Here is a 20,561-nt window from a genome sequence, read left to right on the forward strand (position 1 = left end):
GTCGTGCAACAAAATATTATGTTAAGGGTACCATCATATCTGTCCAGACCTAATTCATGAGTTTTATTTTTTTTTAAATTCTGTGGAAGTATGGCTAAAAAGCAATGTCTGACTTTCATTTGTTCATTTTAATAGATTTTTTTTAATTTATTATTACTTTTATTAACACAAGGATGTCCAAAAAATTGCATAAATGGCACTTCAATATCAAATGAAATCACACCTTTTGGCACCAAGTAATACTAAGCATCATGAAGCGATCCATAAAAAAATTAAAATAAAACTGTATTAATAATAGATAAAAATTAAGTTTAAAATATAGCAAAGTGCCCCACAGGGGAAGACCACAGTAATAAGCCAATATATAAAGCTTATTAGAGAACCATAAGTAGCTAAGAATAAAGTGCAGAGGACCATAGAAAAAAGGTATCTAAAATTCAATGGTGAAAATTCACAAATGGAGGGGAGGAAGAAACGGAACAGGTCCTAAAAAATCCTCCCTATAAATAACCCCAAATAATGACCATAGAATCCTCAAACTAAGTCATATCACTGCCATAAATATCTCATAAATGACTATCTCCACAGTCACAAATATAAACTCTGTCATAGAGGGCGCATAAACATATCAGACAAATGGTGCCATAATACAGTACCTCACAATAAGTGGAACCATGGACTTCCCACACCTCGATGCTCGTTTCATCGCTGGCTTCTTCCAGAGGCGTGAGGCACTTTTCTATATTTTAAACTTAATTTTTATCTATTATTAATAAAGTTTAATTATTTTAATATTTTTCTATGTATCTCTTCATGATTTTTGGTATAATTTGGTGCAATTCTGATCACTCACTTAATGAGGTTATAACTCTGGAATGCTTCAATGGATCCCACTGATTCTGAGATTGTTAATTCATGACATATTGTACTTCATGTTAGTGGTAACATTTCTTCAATATGATTAGTGTTTATGAAAAAAATGAAAATTTGGCAAAAATTTTGAACATTTTTCAATTTTCAAACTTTTAATTTTGTACCCTTAAATCAGAGATTCATGTCACGCAAAATAGTTAATAAATAACATTTCCCATATGTCTGCTTTACATCAGTACAATTTTGGATACGCAATTTTGTTTGCTAGGACGTTATAAGGGTTAAAAGCTGACCAGCGATTTGTCATTTTTCCCAACAAAATTTACAAAACCATTTTTTTAGGGCCCACCTCACATTTGAAGTGACTTTGGAAAGCCTATATGACAGCAAAAACTACAACCCTCAAAGTACTCACAACCACATTCCAGAAGTTTATTAAGCCTTCAGGTGCTCCTTCACTTCCAAAACCTGCCATGCGCACAAATAGTAGTATTCCCCCACATATGTGGTATGAGCATACTCGGGAGAAATTGTACAACAAATTTTGGGGTACATTTTCTCCTTTTATCCTCGTGAAAATAAAAAAATGAGGCTAAAAGTAAATTTTTGTGGGTAAAAAGTGATTTTTAATTTCCACAGCACTACGTTATAAACTTCTGTGAAGCACCTGGGGGTTCAGTGAGCAATGAGCTCACCACACATCTAGATAAGTTCCTTAAGGGGTCTAGTTTCTAAAATAATGTCACTTGTGGGGGGATTTCCACTGTTTAGGCACATCAGGGGCTCTCCAAATGCGACATAGCGCCCGCTCTCGATTCCAGTCATTTTGTGTTCAAAAAGTCAAACTGTGCTACTTCCCTTCCGAGTTCTGCCATGTGCCCAACGAGTGGATTTCCCCCACATATGAGGTTTTGGCATACTTAAGAGAAATTTCACAACAAATTTTAGAGTCCATTTTCTCCTGTTACCCTTGTGAAAATATCAAATTTGGAGCTAAAGTTAAATTTTTGTGAAAAAAAACTTGTTCATATTTTCCTTCCACATTACTTTAGTTCCTGTAAATTACTGCCTGGCTCCTAGAAGATGAACTTTATTCTTCCCAGAAGCTGCTGACTTTGTCATGCAGGCACACCGAAGCAGGGGCAGCTGTAAGCACGCCCCGACACTGACTGACAGCCGGCTCTGCTCTGACAGCCAGCTCTGCAGTGCATCAGTACATAGCCAGCTGTCAGTTAAAGCGCCGGGGTATACTTACAGCCGCTGCTCACAGTGCTGTATGCGATGACTGAAGCTGCGCTGGCATGCCTGACAGTCAGCAGGAATAAAGTTAATTTTCTCCGGGGAGCCGCACTTTCAGTATGGCAACTGGAAACCTTTCTAATGCTATTAACTTGCAGTTTATCCCTTTATCTGCAGGCTGATAGTGTTATCTCACGTGTGACAGATTTACTTTAGTAAATTTCACATATTTTGAAATGTCCTAAAGATGCAATCAGTCTAAACATGAACGCCACACTTCAGCCCTGAAGAATGTGCCCAATTTCCTTGGCATTTTTAAATTTTAGAGCGTGAAATATGATTGACAACTTTTTTTTAGACCCAACTTACAAGGAAAACTGGTAAAAACTGCTTAATAAATGTGGGCTATAGATGTAAATGATAACATGCTTGGCCACCACTAGAGGCAGCAAAGGATCTTCTTCCATAGCGTCCTACTGAAGTCAGGGTAAAGTGAGCTGCTATGCGCCATCTAGTGGCAGCTCCCGGTATGGCCTACATGCTGTCTGTTAAATAGCTAACTGTGAAGGGAAAACATCTCTATAAGAAATGCAAATGAATTCCCAATATAAAGATATTCAAACAGCACAGAATTTAGATGAAAATAGTATTCAGTGGTGGATATTCAATTACATCTGCATTGTAGAGAGCTTCTGAATGCTTATAATATTTCCAGTTGGACTAGTCACTATTTAATCACAGTGGTTTCTCAAAATATTAGTTTGAAAATGGTAAAATAATCTTTTGGAAAAGTATTTGCAGTATTTTAAAGTGTGGACAAAACTGGCCTATATAAGATTGCTTCACAAAGAGGCTGCCAAGAAATATATCCAGACCTAAAGCCCATTAAAGAGTAAATTGGTTTTATCCAGTAAGAAAACCTGCCGCTTTTTATAAATAAAGCCATTCCAAGTTGGTAAAGTAGAGCTTCACCACGACACAGCTTTATATACAATCCGCAGGCTAGGACCCTTAAAAGAGTAAAATATTGGCTTGTAAAGATTGATTCAAAATAAGAAACTGAGGCACACTTACCTTCCAGCACCCCACAAGTCCAGATTCCTCCACCCGCTCCAGAAGCGGTCTCTGCCCCGTTCAGAAGACCGCACTGCTGCAGCCCGTAATCGGCTGCAACGGTCACTAGTCGAGTGCAACAACGGTTGTTTCTCTGATGACAAGCTCTTTTAGTTACCTGATTGTTGTCGCCAATTACAGGCGGCAGCAGTGCGGAGGCTTCTGAAGAGGGCAGACACCGCTTCTGCAGGTGGCAGACATATCTAGAGCAGCCCGCACTGGATCCAGGGAGAGCTGGAAGAATGCCGCCGTTTATTATTTGTAATGATTCCATGTCTAAAAATATATAGATTTTACTATTGGACAACCCCTGTAAGTAGAGAAATTCTATTTTGCCAAGCAAAACTTTCTTCCCACCTATTATCTTGTTAAAGTCCTTCATAACCCAAACCTACTGAATACAAGTCTGTATGACCCCTACAAAATCATCTAATGTGTATAAGCTTCGAAAAACCCAAATTTCATAGGGAATGCCAAAGTAACAAGTAGGCCTGGACTATGGTACTTGAGGACCTTAAAGGGAATCTGCAGCAGGTTTTTGCTACCTCATCTGAGAGCAGCATAATGTAGGGAAAGAGACCCTGATTCCAACCACGTATCACTTAGAAACACTCTGGTTGGTCTTGATGAAGAAGTTTGAAACTTGGAAATGCGTTGACAAATAAACCGCATTCCTGGATATCACTCTCTTCTATTCTTCCATACCGGCAGTGCAGAATTGACCGTTACGTTCCAATTGTTTGTTTTCCAAGCTGTACGTCTGCAGCCACCTTGAGCCTTTTAGTGCTTGTGGATACAGAACCACACCAGGTGAGCACCACAGCCTTCGGTCTCCCCATTGTTACTTGGATATAACCCGATTTGCACTTTGTTATTCCAGCTTTTCCTACTTACACCTGCTAACTAGGAATGTGTTACTGAAGGATGTGTCGTAGAGCACAAAGTGCCCCATGTGTACTGATATGGAAGATTATGAAGATATTTCAAATTAAAGCACATATTTGGTGTGTTATGACCTGTATGCTACCATTAGGGTAACCGGATCTAAACCATTTTTTCTTTAAAGGGGTTTTCCTGTCTTTCTCAGTGTTCTGTTCGGAGAAGCTGATGAGAATTTAGTGGACGCAGAACTGGAATAATGCAAATGGCAAGGCCGTTTTTTCATACAGGATATATAGGGGAAAATCTGACTGTACACATTGAACACTGTCACCATTCAGCCACCTGCGGTCATTTAGAGACTGCACAAATTTCACTTGAGCCCATAAAACCCCTTTGAAGACCTAGCACATGCACCATTTGTACTGTGACAGCTACAGACAATGATCAGGCAGTAAGTATACTTCATCTATGGCAATGAGACGCCTATGTGCCAATGCAGGTGTCAAGGCCGGCGGCATCTTTCAGCAGTGAAGGTATTTTCCTATAGTTTAAAGGTTAACATTTGTTAATAAACCTACCCTTTACTGTGAAATTTCCTGCAGCTGTCTAAGTACCTCTGCTCTGAAAGTGACAAGACTGACCTTCAATGAAAGACACTATTTGGCTTTATTGTGATTTTCTCTCGCCTTTGATTTACAGCCTATGTGATGGAAATATTTGAGTATTGTCTAGCGAGCTGTTTAAACACAAAGATTAATATTATTAATAATTAAAACAAGCAATGGCAAAGGAATCAGTCACATTTTCGTCTGCCGGAGCAATGATAATTGCTGACTCCGGTGTCCAAAAATTCTATCTTGGGTTCCACATTCTAAAGTGTGACTATGTAAAGATTACAGGAAGATTCGTTTCCTGAGTATTATGCTCCAAATTACTGACCCATTAAAAGAATTATCCCATTAATCATTTTAAAGGAGACAATCCAGCACTAGATGCCATAAAATCATCATAGTCTTTATTATATATCCAGAAACGTACTTAGGACAACAACCAAAAAAGGTGTATCATCTGACGCGTTTCGGATTTCAAATGATCCTTGCGACGTCTAAAGGTCTTTAGTGATCCGAAACGCGCCAGTGATACGCCTTTTTTGTCTTTGTCCTCAGTATGTTTATGGATATATATACGGTAATTAAGCCAATCAAGATTTCACAACAGGTTCTGGATTTTCTAATTGTAGCCTGGATCCATTACCCTGGGGTTTCATGCACCTGTGGTTGGTAACAACTAACATAGAAAAAATTCAAAAAAACTCATACTACAAGATATGGCTTTCCCAAAACCCTGTCTGATGACAAATGCACATATAGCAGGTTGCAGCGGGCCTCCACTAATAAAGGCAAGGGGCAGCACAGGTGCAAACTACTGATAAAAAAGCCACCCCACTCCTATCAGACCATGGAGGGGTTGGCTGCCTAGTAGAAAAAATGCACATAGATAAGGTTTGCATAGGGCGCCAGTCACACATGTAAGTGTGGTGCAAAGTGTCTGGCTTGCAACCTATTAATGACGCCCATAGAATTCTCAGGCGGGCTGCTACAGCACTAAAATATGCAACACAGTGACAGACACCCCAATAGACCAAGCCAACAAAAAGAGGCCAGACTGCATCCTGCAAAAAATGATATAAGTGCAAAAATTTAGTGCATACAATGAGTACATTAAATGAGGTATTGGTTAATATTTTGGCCAAAATAGATAGAGCCTGCAATCTGTTTTGATATTAGTGTTAGGACCTGCAAATTATGAGAAGCCTTGACGCGGCTTGCAGGCTCTATCTATTTTGGCCAAAATATTAACCAATACCACATTTAATGTACTCATTGTATGCATTAATTTTTTGCACTTATCATATCATTTTTTGCAGGATGCAGCCGGGCCTCTTTTTGTTGGCTTGGTCTATTGGGGCGTCTGTCACTGTGTTGCATATTATAGTGCTGGAGCAGCCCGCCTGAGAATACTATGGGCGTCATTAATAGGTTGCAAGCCAGACACTTTGCATCACACTTACATGTGTGACTGACGTCCTATGCAAGCCTTATCTACTGTATGTGCATTTTTTCTACTAGGCAGCCAACCCCTCCATGGTCTGGTAGGTGTGGGGTGGTTGCTTTTATCAGTAGTCTGCACCTGGACTGCCCCTTGCCTTTATTGGTGGAGGCCTGCTGCTTCCTGCTATATGTGCATTTGTCATCAGACAAGGTTTTGGGAAGGCCATATCTTGTGGTACCTGTGGTTGGTAAGCAAGGTGAAATAGGCTTTTTCTCTGGTTTCATGAATCATTTTCATATCAAAATCCAGTTAATAGCTTTAAAAGGCATTTGTAATATTTAATTTACATAATATCATTACCTTATTGTTTTTGGCCATGTGCTATATTTTTTGTTTCCACTTGGTGTTGCTGTGAATCAGTCTCCTGCCACCTCTGGCTTCTTCCATTCCCTACAGAGGGAGCCTTCTAATCTACGTTATATTACTGCAGAGGGTCTGGTACTTCCCTGACAAGCACTTTGAGCACCAGGTGGTGCCATACTTAAATGTTGTAACATTTCATGAGCTCAATGAGACCAGAGTTGAAGCGAAAGCCGATCAAGAGACCCCCTCTCCCCAACGCACGTTTCGCCCTGGCTTCTCTGAAACATGCTTTGGGGCAACGGGGGGTCTCTTGGTCGGCTTTGGCTCCAACGCTGGTCACTGTCTTGCTGCATTACAGGTAATGCTCTTCATTCCATTCTATTTATTCATGTCACTAATAGTCTGGAACTCCGTTTGAAAATCCACTGAGGAATTTACCCTTTGAATATATGGTACTTTCACTGCATCCCTTATATGGTATTGATGCAGTATGATTTTACACATTTAGGGAGTCTCTTAAATTGACAGCAATCAGTACTAGGGTCATTTTTTGCTTAATATCATTTATTTTGATATGGTTTATTATATTTCCTATTTTAGGATTAATGAATATTTACCTCACACTGGAATTTTTTCCTTTTGTTATTTTGGCGCTATTAATTTACTACTCTTGCCATGTGATCTTATATGCCGTTTGAGGGCCCCCCTACCGGACACTTTTGTTTCTTTATTGCATTTTTTTGTCTTTAATATTTTAATGATCTTTAATAAGGTTTAATGTTTTTATTATTTATGGTTCGCTTCTTTGGACTCTGTGCTGTGTAAGTCCGCTTGTGGTATGTTTGTACAAGAGTATGAAAAACCTGACATGTTTTTGCCCAAACCAAATCCAGTGCTGCCTGGCAAGTAGTGATGAGCGAACGTGCTCGCATAAGGTGTTATCCAACTATGCTCGAAAAGTGACTGCGGCGTGCTCGAAAAATACGTTCAAGTCCCCGCAGCTGCATGTCTCACTGCAGTTCATCAGTCACACCACATGCAGGGATTATCTGTGTGTTAGGCAACCCTTGCATGTGTTGCTGCTGTCGAAAAGCCGCGAGACATTCAGCCACAAGAAATCGAACATATTTTTCGAGCACACTGAAGATACCCGGATAGCACCTGAGCATGCTCATATAACACCTTATCCGAGCACGTTCGCTCATCACTACTGGCACCATCAGTGCTTATAGTGTTCCTTAAGGAATCTCGAGCAATCCCAAATGAATAATTAAAATACAAAAATCAGTTTTTCCCATGAATCCCTTACAGTTGCATGTCCTATAGCACAGCCATCCCAGGAGCATCATGACGCTTATTAATCAAATAAACACACGTTTTATTTGGCTACACATGAATACACACGTGAGGCGTTTCTGCAGCAATTAGTCATGGGATAAAGTAACTACGCAGGAGACTTTGTTAATAAAACGTGAGGTTGGCACAGAGCACAGTTAGTTCTATTGACATTTTAGCATGAAGCGGCTACGTCTTCATATACAAATCACTTTATACATCAATATCTCTTTAGCGTACACCGGACAGTCATCCATTATATTTATCATCCACCCCTAAAAGCCGGAATGTCCCAAAAGAACACGAATCTCCATCCTCAAAGGTCTGAAAATCAACAATATCAATTAATTACCAAACCCTGTTTGTCCGCAATATGCAAATTGGAAGAGCAGGGTTAATTTAATATGTAAATTATTAGACAGCCTGTTTCTCATTAACTGCGGGATCCAGTCTATCTGTATGTCGGGGCAATGGTTCTTCATTTTTCCCTCTGATCCTCAGTGCATGCTGCAGGCTCATTCTGGCAGGGTGCGTAGACTGGTCTGCCAGGTTTTAGAATACTGTACTGCACTGCCACCTAGTGGATTTATGAGATTGTCTTCAATACTGGCAATCATGTGAAATTGCCTTTTACAGCCTGACGACCATCATGTAAGTCGGCAAAACTAAGAGGATGAAGTCTGTGAAAAGATTTTGTAAAACTCTGCCTAATTCCAAAGAGGTAACCTGATAAAGAAAGCCCAAAACCCCACACACATTCATACATTTGCCAAGCTTCTTTCACTTTTTTTGTAGCCTTTACATCCTTTATGTATGATTATTACATTAACATCAAGACTGGCAACTGGAATTACAGTAATTTGATAAGACTTTTATGATTTTTTTTGACTAGAAAGAGCTCCACAATTTCTATGAACTGTGTCCAGTTTTCTGTGTAAATGTGGCTGAGATGCAATATCACACACAGTCTAAGGGGCAAAGTGGCGCTGTTTCTGGAAAAGTGTTGCATTTTTGTTTCCAATCTCATATAATCTCTTTAGGAAGTTTCCTAAAATGCATGTCTTCTTTAACCAGACAGAAAGGCCTTGACATTTCAGTGTATGTACAGTCCATTTTTATCATTTATTTAGCTTTCTGTAAAAATTACTATAATTGCACCGTAGGCTGAATAAAGCTTTTACTCAAATTTTTTAAAGCAGTTTTCCTTGGAAAATGTTTGTATCTATATATATAATGGTCTTATGTCTGTCTGTAACCGAAATCCCGCAGCGCCAATTGGTCGCAGCCGCCAGGCCACGACCAATCAGCGACCGGCGCAGCTGTTTGTAACAGTAAGCTGCGCCTGCAGCAGGCGCAGCGCATCTGTAAAAAATAGAATTAAAATAAAAAAAGGTTATTCTCACCTTCCTACAGCATCCGATCTCCTTTCCACGCGCCCGGCCTCACGGTCCCAATAATGCCTTGCACCTTAGAGCGAAGATGACGTCACTCTCGCGAGAGCGCGACGTGATCAGGGGTGTTTCGCGCAAAGCATTACTGGGACTGCGAGACCGGGCCGTCGAAAGGTGAGTATATAACTATTTTTTATTTTAACAGAGACCATGCATACCAGGAAAGGGGGGTGACGGGACCATGCATACCAGCAAAGGGGGGTGAGGGGACCATGCATACCAGCAAAGGGGGGTGAGGGGACCATGCATACCAGGAAAGGGGGGTGACGGGACCATGCATACCAGGAAAGGTGGGTGAGGGGGACCACGCATACCAGGGAAAGGGGGGTGAGGGGGACCACGCATACCAGCAAAGGGGGTGAGGGTGACCATACATACCAGGAAAGGTGGGTGAGTGGACCATGCATACCAGCAAAAGGGGGTGAGGGGGACCATGCATACCAGGAAAGGGGGGTGAGGGTGACCATGCATACCAGGATAGGGGGGTGAGGGTGACCATGCATACCAGGATAGGGGGTGCATTATTGCATTATTATTTAAACTTCATAAATAAACTACATACATATTTCAGAATACCCGATGCGTTAGAATCGGGCCACCATCTAGTTGTTAATAATAGTCTGGCCATAGATATACCTTAGAGAAGGTATTATCCAGCTAAAGGATCGCCCATACTGGTGTATATTCTCTCTTAGGCCGGCGTCAGACTACTGTAGAATATGGGCGAGTGCTATGTGAGGAAACATTGCATAACACTCAGCCCAGTGTTAATCTATGGGGCAGATCACATCTGCGATTATTTTCTCAGGCGTATTTGGCGTGTGTAAAATAGCAGCATGCTGCGATTGGCACCGAGACTCATCCGAGACTCGCCAATGCAAGCCTGTGGGTGCGAGAAAAAAAATCGCAGAGCATTCGGACCATGCAAGTGCTGTCCGATTTTTATGCACCGGTGTCCTTTGAAAAGCCAGCAATTCATCTTCCACATACAGTAATATCGCAGAGTGACAGGTTAGAAAAGAATAGATATATACACATAGAATACATAGATATATAGATGTCAGTGACACACACATTTATACATGTATACATATTACATAGATAGAAGAATAGCCGGCAATTCAGCAGCCACGTAGTATAAAATCACAGCAGGAACTGACAGGATAGAATACATGGATTACACACACAGTGTATACACATAGAATAGGTAGTTATATATGTCACACACATGTATAATATGTATATATATTACATAGATAGAAGAAATAGGTGAAGTGAGTTCATTGGCTGTGATTTTATATGATATGGCTATGGGGTTAGTAATGGGGGTGTCTTATTGATGCCTCTCCATTACTAACCTCAGGGCTTGATGCAACCTGACAATACAAAAAAGTGGCATCAACCCCTGTGCTTGGTCTAAAAAAATAACCATTACTGACTACCACATTTTTTGTTCTTGATTTCTTTTAATGTTTCTTAAAGCCAGAAAGTTGCCATTTGAATTGACTTTAGTTTTGTGCCATGTCTGTGATCTGCTTTTTTTCTACAAAATTAAACAACTGAATGAACCGGCCGGTGATTCCATAATTTTTGCAAGGGTTTGTATATACAGGGTGGTCCAAAAGTTGGTGGACAGAAAATAATAACATTTATTTTGATTTACCGTATTTTTCCGACCATAAGACGCACTTTTTTCCCCAAAAATTTTGTGGGAAAGTGGGGGGTGCGTCTTATGGTCGCAATACACGGTACTAACCTGGTGGCTGGTGGCAGCGGGCTGGGCTCTGCAGTGCGGTGGTGGCAGCGGGCGGCACTGCAGTGCGGTGGTGGCAGCGGGCTGTGCTCCGGTGCAGGGGCGGCGGCTCCGCCGGCATTTCTTCGCAGCCCGGAGGCTTCCGCACTTCCCTTGCTGTCCGCCGCCATGTTGCGTTGGCCTCCGGGAGCATGGCCGCCGGTCCAGGGACGGCGCATGCGCAGCTTCAGATCTCGTCCCAAGATCTCAGGGGACGAGATCTCGTTGCCGAGATTTGAATCTCGTCCCCTGAGATCTCGGGACGAGATCTGATCCCACGCATGCGCCGTCCCCTGACCGGCGTCCATCTTTCCGGCATCCATGCTCCCGGAGGCCACCGCAACATGGCGGCGGCCAGCAAGGGAAGTGCGGAAGCCTCCGGGCTGCGAAGAAATGCCGGCGGAGCCACCGCTCCTGCACCGGAGCACAGCCCGCTGCCACCACTGCACCGCATAGCGCCGCCCGCTGCCACCACCGCAGAGCACTGCTGCCCCTGCCCCAGCACAGCTGCCCCTGCCTCAGCACAGCTGCCCCTGCTCCAGCACTGCTGCCCCTGCCTCAGCACAGCTGCCCCAGCACAGCTGCCCCTGCCCCAGCACTGCTGCCCCAGCACAGCTGCCCCTACCCCAGCGCAGCTGCCCCAGCACAACCAACCTGCCCCAGCACAGAGCCGCCACCACACGAGCCTGGACCACTGAATGACCCCTGTGACTACTTCTCCACCTGTGCCGGATCCCTTCCCAGGTAAGCTGAATTCGGACTGTAAGACGGACCCCCATTTGACACATTATTTTTTTTTTCCCTATTTTCCTACTGAAAATTGGGGTGCGTCTTATGGTCCGGTGCGTCTTATAGTCCGAAAAATACGGTATATATAAAATTATATTTACTAACACAAGCATAACATTGAGAATTAAATTTTATTCTGAACAATAATACAAATGGCCTTAAATTTTATCAACGCAGGCGCTCAAACTGTTCACCATCACAATTTGCACAGCTTTGAAGTCTGCCTCTTACGCTTCGACAAACATTTTTGCACAAGTCTCTTTGGGTATTAATTTCTTGAAATGCATCTCTTATGTAATTTTTTAAATCACTGACACTTTTTGGTTTTCGACTATAAACTTTGTCCTTGAATACTCCCCAAAAGAACAAATCCATTGGGGTCAAGTCTGGTGAACGTGCCGGCCAATCAAGTGGGCCTCTTCGGCCAATCCATTTATTAGGAAATGTTTCTTGAAGATACTCGTGGACTACTCTTGAATACTGTGGAAGGGCCCCATCTTGTTGGAAATAAAGGTCAATTGAATTAGGCTGTTGCTGTAACTGGGGAACAATTTGATTCATTAGAATTTCGAGATACTTATCTCCTGTGACTGTTCCATGAAAAAAAAGGTCCAAAAACACCAAAACTTGAAATACCACCCCAAACATTGACACCAGGTTCAATTAGTTGTTGCTCTAATGGTAAATGCATGTTCTCATTATACCAGTAAATACAATTACATCTGTTAATATGGCCAGATAATTTGAAAGAAGCTTCACCACTCCACATAATGATATCTAAAATTACTGGATTTACGTAATATTCCGTCCATGGGAATTAGGTCCAGGGTCACATGGACGGAATATTACGTCCATTGTAGGTAAGGGGTTAAAATTGCACAGGTGAGATCTGCTCCCCTGCACATGCAATAATTTCACCACCTGGGCGATACTAAGGAAATCCTTAAAACCTGACTCTTGAGGATTGGAGTTGAGGAACACTGGCTTAGAGAATTTCTCTATGGAAAAACTCATGTTAACATTGGATTGCAGTCGGATAGCAATTGCACTGCATTCAGACGTAAATTAGATGCTAGGTGTGAAAAATCGGATTGTACTTGCATGACACTTGCATTACACTCGTGCCATTCTCGGCAGGGAAACTTGGACCGATTTTTCATTCGTTTAGTGTGACTCCCACCTTATGAGAGAATCGGGCTGATTATGATATTGAGACTCATCTCAAACTGTCAGAATTTGATTGCATTGTCATCTTTTTGTGATCTGTTTCTCTCTATCGTAGAAGAATTGCAGCATAGAAGATGGAGAACTTAATTTTTCCATCTTCTCCATTGTCTCTGTGCTCGTACATCGGCCTGCACTCGGATAATTTCTATGTGCAGTCCAATGATTCACACGCACCCATAGACTGATATGAGTGAGTACGATCCGAATATCGTATGCACTCACAGTATGTTGCGATTGTTTTCTTATGCTAAATTGCCATGAGAAAATAATTGCAGATTTGTGTTGCTCCATAGCAGAACATTGGGCCAAGTTCTATCCAATAACTCCAACCTCTCCACCATGGCCAAGAACAAAGAGTTGTCTAAAGATAGCAGAGACAAAATTGTAGACCTGCGCAAGGCTGGGATGAGCTACAGTACAATAGGCAAGCAGCCTGGTGAGAAGGCAACTGTTAACACAATTATTAGAAAATGAAAGAACCACAAGATGACTGTCAATTTTCCTCAGTTTGGGGTTCCATGCCAAATCTCTACTCATGGGGTAAGCATGGAGAACAGAAAGAGGTGAGGAGAACTGTCTGAGGACTTGAAAAATATCAACGTTGGTCTCTCTTTCTGGTCTCAGCAAAAACCTGGTGACATTGGTGTCTACAGTGAAACATGGTGGTGGCAGTGTCCATATGTGTAGCTGCTTGAGTGCTTCTGGTGTTGAGGAGCTACATTTCATTGATACTACCATCACTCCATGCCCATAGTAGATGTGCACTTTTCCATCATGACAACGATCCAAAAACACACATCTGTTGCATTTCTGAACAAGAACAGGGTGAAACTGATTTAGTGACCAAGTATTTCTCCAGATCTTAATCCAGCTGAACACCTATGGGGAATTCTGAAGAGACAAGTCGATCATCGCTCTCATCCAACATCCAGGCTCTAAAAGAGGTTGCTCTTGAAGAATGGAAAAAGATAGACGTTGCAATATGTGACAAACTTCTTTCCATGCCTAGAAGACATGGTGCTGTCCTTAAAAATCATGAAGATTTTGTAATGAAAGTTACATCATTAGCCTTACTTTCATGTTATCAGTTACATAATATTCTATGATACTCAGTGTTGTCAAAATTTAGGAATTTATTTCCTGTATTCAGTGCCATCTGGATTAAAATCTAACTTTTCAAAGAAATGTGCTCATTTATGTTGAGAATTGTATGTACTGAGAAGCTTATGACTGTGCTTTTTCCTTATGCTTTATACTGAAGCTTTATTTCTAAATGGTGGAGTTATTGGAGATAGAGGGGAGATTCACAGACATAAAAAAAAGTTATGGCTCCAGTAGTGATTCTTTGAAGCATTTACAGACTATCCATGAAAGACGTTGGCTGTATCATACAGCCTACACCTTCTCCAATTGCCTAGCTAACCCTGATCATGGCAGTTTAACCCCCATAGACCATCTTGGGCTTCTAAGTGGTGAGTTGGGGATGAGAGGGTGAAAAGGGAGACTCCATCATCCCACTGTCACAATGCAATATCATAAAATGGTAGAGTTGGAAGTGACCTCCTTGGTCATCTGGTCCAACCCCCTGCTCAATGCAGGTGTCACTAAACCATCCCAGACAGATGTCTGTCCAGCCTCTGAAGACTTCTATTGAAGAAGAACTGGCAACCTCTCGTGGCAGCCTGTTCCCATATATCTAACAACAAAGTACTTTGTGTCTGCTTTGATTGTACTATTAAGGGCAGAGACAGACTGCCATATTTCTCGTGCGAGAATCGCACAGTGAACCTCGTCCTGGCAGCCGGCTCTCCTGACCTGAGCTTGACAGCTGCACAGTAATCCATCACGCTGTCTTGCTCAGGTCAGGAGAGGTGGCGGGCCAGTCCGTGCAGTGCGAGGCAATTCTCGCATGAGTATACGGCCGTCTGACTCCGCCCTAAGTAAAGTGATCACATATTCAAGCCAACTAGAGTGATTGAAATGTTTAAATCACCTCCTTTTCCTATTAACAAAAAAAATCTAAACTATAAATATATCCATAACATTTGAATTATAAAAATTATTACGTTATTTATCCTGTAAAGTAATAAAAATGGCAGAATTGTTGTTGGTCCCATGATGTGAGCGCTTGGTGCATTACCACCAGTTCTAGCAAACATCGACAAAGGGCCGGTCTAAAGATGGTGATTTTTGCAAGTAAGCCTGCACAGAAGAGCAGAACTAGATGTGCAAATCTACTGGCAGGGGAGAAGGAAATATGGTAACCTGGAGATAGGATGATACTACCAGATAGAAAAAGGGATTGATGGTGGGCTTGATGTGACAATAGGTGTATAAGGTGGGAATTAATGGGGGAAAGTAGGAGCTGGATGTCAGTACTTGGGGTTTCCTAAACTCCACCCCATTGAGGTTCAATTCAGGGGATGGTGCTACCAAAATTGCAATTATTGTCAAGTATGGAGGTCACATCTCCATATTAGGCTATGTTCACACGTTCAGTATACGGTCAGTATGTTACATTGGTGTTTGTAAGCCAAAACCAGGAGTGGGTGATAATACAGAAGTGGTGACGGGTTTCTATTATACTTTTCCTCTGATTCTTCCTCTCCTGGTTTTGTCTTACAAAAATACTGAGGTAAAATACTGACCGTATACTGAACGTGTGAATGTGGCTCACGACCCTCCATCAGAGCTGATGCAGCAACACAAAGTAGATTTTTATGTTGTACATGTAGTTAGGCATACTGACCTGTAGAATATTGTTAAGCTACCATATTTACCACACATTGCGGCACTAAAACCAATACTGAAAGTTCTTTTTTTTTCTGTTCCATCTCACAACTTGTCCAGCAAAAAAGGAATCCTACATAAGGTAATATCAATAGGAACATAAAGATGTTATGACGAGAGCAGGGCATGAAAAAGAATTCTTTAATACAAAATACTCAGATTCCTGTTCTTGTGCTGTCCAGATCCCAAAAGAGCCATGTGACCTCTGCAGCCAATCACTAAGCTATAGATCACCGCTGGCACTAATGATTGGCGGCAGAGGTCACCATTCTTACCGATATTTGTAATGCCAAATTTAGGGCATTTAAGCCCTATTCCCAGGTGGACATAAAATCTGCCATTTTTGAGGGTCAATCTAGGGGATTTTTCTTTGTAAAATTGTTATTATTTACAAGTATGGATGTCACATCTCTCTATAACATAATGTCAATGCCGTGGCAAGAAGTAGAGACTGGCGGGGAACCAGGCGGTATTAGAACACTAGTGCATGGGGATCGGTAACATGAGTATTGTTTCTCTTATTTTATTACACAAATCTGAGTATTTTGTATAAAGAAAAGTATTCTCCAATCAACTCCTGGAAGGGGTTAATACTCGCCGGACCTAAGATTGGGGTTTGACATGGTAAATGGCTAATCAATTCTATGTTAGCAGCATAACGGAGACTTGCAGCTCTAGATGTAATTTACTGCTCAGTACTCAAGAGTTGAATGTGTGCGTCAGTAACATGCATTACATTAATTACATGAGTGAACAATATTTGCTAGAGGAAAAGCAGCAAGAAGTAAATTAAAAAGTGGTCTGAAAACTATGTATTGCATGATTAATCCAAATGACACATTTTCAATGCAAATCGAATGCGACTTCATTTTATGATTCTCCGCTAATAGCAGCAATCTGTGATAATAAGCAGAAACATAGCACCACCCAGTGGTCATGACATGTACATGCTTACATATTCTACTTTGCGGAGTTGAATGGTTTGTTTTTGTTTGTTTGTTTTAAAATGCCCTAAGATATTTAGTATTGTACTCTAATCTGAAGAAATGTTAAGGTAACGTAACCTCTATGTGCTGCTATAAATTATTCCTGAAAATCACAATCCTACAATAGATTCATCTATTCTCTGCTCATTCTCCACTGGAAATAATCAAGTATTGATGGCACAAGTTGATATTATTTATGCTGTGTCGTTATTTTCATTAACGGCTTGCTCCCCACAGTTCAGCAGCAAGGAGCCGACGGTCTATCAGAATGACATCAGCAGAGACAAGCTGTCAACAGAGGCGAAAAGAAGAAGCTGCGCTGTCAACATGACGTCACCGGAAGTCGCAGAATCACCGGCAGGGCAGGAGCGGTCCATGAGCCAGCGGAAATTGGCATCGGGCACAACTGGCAGGTAGTTAGCAACTGTCTGTCTGTAAATTCTTAAGTCCTTGAAAAAACTTAGTCATGGATAACACCACTAACTCCTTCCTATCGGGGCTATTTTCCGTTTTTGGTTTTTCCTTCCCTTCTTCCAAGAGCCATAACTTTTTTATTTTTCCATCCACATAGCCGTGTGAGGGCTTGTTTTTTGGTGGGATGAGTTGTACTTTTGAAAGACACCATCCATTTTATCATGTGATGCGCTGGAAAGCAGGAAAGAAATTTCAAGTGCATTGAAATCGCAAAAAAAAGTGAAATTCCACAATTGTTTTTTGCTTTTTTAATTTACCATGTTCACTAGATGGTAAAACTGACTTGGCAATATGATTCTCCAGGTCAGTACAAATGTGCAGATACCAAACATGTATATATTTGTTTTTATTTAAGTGGTGACTTTTTTTTAACTTGTCAAAAAAAAGTTTTGCTTGTGTCAGCATTTTTCAAGACCCATAACGTTTTAATGTTTCGGGATAACGGGGCTGGGTGAGGCCTTATTTTTTTGCGCCTTTGGCTGGCGTTTCTACTGATACCACTTTGTGGCAGATACAATGTTTTAATCGCTACTTATTGCGTTTTATTGCTATATTGTGGCTGACAAAAACCTGTAATTTTAGATTTTTTTTTTACCGTTTACCGATTGGATTAATTTGTTTTATATTTTGCTAGATTGGACTTTTACAAAGGGAGCAACACCAAATGTGTATTTTTTTTTTCAATTTTATTTTTAATGGGGAAAAAGGAGGGTGATTTGAAATTTTGTGTTTTTTTTCCTCATATTTATAAATACTTTTTCTTTCACTTTTTACTGTATTTATTAGTCCCCTTAGGCGATTTGAAGCTGGAATTGTCTGATCGCTTGTGCTATACACAGCAGTGCATCAATACATCATATGTTGGTAAGCGGATAAGAGGTGCGCGCTTCTTAATGAATCCGGCATGTCTTTCTAAGCCTCGCCACAAATTTTATTCCAGTCAAAAGCTTGAGTAAGATTTGTGGAGTAAGGAACGCTGCTGTTTGACATGAATTTGGGGTTGCTAATCATGGTGTAAAAGCTTTGATGAATCAGGCCCTACATGTCTACTTTACATCAGCATGATTTTTCAAATGTAATTTTATTGTCATGTTGTTAGAAGGGTAACATGTTTAGCAGCAATTTTTTTCATTTTTTTAAATCTAATTTTTTATGAACCTATTCAGTTTTGAAGCGACTTTGATATACCTATTCAGGTGCGGACATACCGCCGGTGGAGCCAATGCAGTTGCACCGGAGGTGGAGGGGGGCCCTTTCAGGGTTGGCTAATAATGAGGAAAATCTGGCCAGTTGCTTGTAGCCTGAGGTGGTCAATCCAGATTGTCCTCATCATTAGAGGCGTACTGGGCAGGGAGTGATCCTGCAGCTCTGCTGCTTAAAGTGGAAAATGTCAGTGTAGCCACAGGAATCTGTCCTCAGTTTCCTGCCTGGCTCTGTCTTTGTGACACAGGCAGGGGAGTGCAGTGTGATGCGTTTAGAAAGTGCCTGGAAGAAGATGAAAGAAGTGATGCTAAGAGGGAACGTACGGATAGGTGAGTTTTTTCCCAACAATCTGGGGAGACTATGACGGGGGGGAGGGGTGACATGAAAAAAGGCTTAAAATGAATTTTGGTGGAGGTGATGCTAAGCTCATAATGGTGTCCTCCCTCACCTCCCGATTCAATATAAAGCCCTGATGGCATCCCCCCACCCCAAATCGTTATGATGTTATCAGAGTCTTACAATTAATTGAAGAGTGGGAGAGGATGTTCTCAGGGATTTGTAATGGATAGGTTTGTTGGAGGCCGTTATATGGGGATTTATAATGAATTGTGGGGGGTGGATGCTATCAGACACCTATAATGAATTGGAAGCTCGTGGAGGATGCCGTTACCTAATAGCATTTTGATGCTATTGGGGACTTATAATGAATGGGGAGGTAGTATACAGGAACTTATAATGGATTCTGGTGGGAGGACATAGGGCTGGAACTAAGGCTATGTGCACACTTTTAGGATTTGCAGCAGAAAATCCTTCTGCAAATCCTGATATGGCAGAAAGAACACTGCGTAAAGTACACATTTAGGTCATGTGTTTTTGTTGTTTAAATTTCTCTCTGTGTTGTAAATTTCTCAAAACTTTCTCAAGTGGTGAGCGGGGTTCATCGGCTATGAACTCCAGTGACCTTACTCATGTCAGTGCTAGACAGTGCAAGAGCATACTCACTCTGCTGTCTCAGTGTGCTCTGGCTTGCTGAGCGATCGTATCATGCCAAACCTTAGCGTAGCATTTCTTCTGCAGTGTTGCTATCAGTGTGTTAAGAGTGGGAGAAGAGGGTTGCATTGACAATCTAACACAATGGGCAGCACTTTGAACACATTTTATAAGTGGTCATAAACTTGTAAATAACTCATGAAAGAATAAAGTTATGTTAAAACCAAGCACACCATTGTTTTTCTTGTGAATTTCTCAATATGATTGATGTGTCACATGACCCTCTTCCCATTGGAAAAAATAAAGCTGGATCCAAAATGGCCGACTTCAAAATGCCTGCCATGGTCACCACCCATCTTGAAAAGTTTCCCCCCTCCCATATACTAATGTGCCACAAACAGGAAGTTGATATCACCAATGATTCCCATTTTTTTTAGGTGTATCCATATAAATGGCCCACCCTGTATAACAACAGAGGACACTATATACAGTCTATATACATAGCTGGTATATATCATCTGTAGTTTTGTCACCAAAAAAGGAGGAGGGTCCAGACACATTTCTTGCACAGGGGCCCCTAGCTGTCAGTGTCTGCCCCTGGACCTATTTATTGTAATCCGCCTCCAAATTGGATACTATTTTAATAATTGCACCTAAAATTATTCTAGACTGCTGTCAGGAGATTTAAACCTCCTTGTGCTTTACAGGAATTAATGCTAAGTAAAATTAAAACATGAAAAATTACATTATTTCACTAAAATATTTCCTTAGCCCCAAATTTTTCATTTTTGCAAGGGATAAAAGGAAAACCGGACCCCACAATTACTTCCAAGCGCATCAATATTCAATATGTAGTCATAAATTGCTGTTTGGGCACATGTCAGTGCTCCGAAGAGTAGCAGAGCTATGCCATGTCACAGTAACAGAGTCTTTGAGGTGCCAAAATAGCAGAACCCCCCCCCACCCCCTCAAGTGACCGCATTTTGAAACTTAGACTTCCCC

General features: G+C 41.4%; 1 protein-coding gene and 1 long non-coding RNA gene across 3 annotated transcripts in view; one reads left to right on the forward strand and one right to left on the reverse strand.

Annotated features, from left to right (window-relative positions):
* The window catches only part of LOC141092469 (uncharacterized), a 28,518-nt gene extending 10,288 nt beyond the window's left edge, over positions 1–18,230 (forward strand). The window contains exons 3-4 of the long non-coding RNA XR_012232810.1: positions 17,130–17,305; positions 18,153–18,230. This is a non-coding gene — a long non-coding RNA (uncharacterized lncRNA). The remainder of the gene's footprint in view (positions 1–17,129; positions 17,306–18,152) is intronic.
* The window catches only part of FGF12 (fibroblast growth factor 12), a 725,478-nt gene that overhangs the window by 361,916 nt on the left and 343,001 nt on the right, over positions 1–20,561 (reverse strand). The window lies entirely within an intron of this gene.

This window comes from Dendrobates tinctorius, unplaced genomic scaffold, assembly GCF_039654945.1.
Source record: "Dendrobates tinctorius isolate UK_male_01 unplaced genomic scaffold, ASM3965494v1 ptg000060l, whole genome shotgun sequence".
NCBI lineage: Eukaryota > Metazoa > Chordata > Amphibia > Anura > Dendrobatidae > Dendrobates > Dendrobates tinctorius.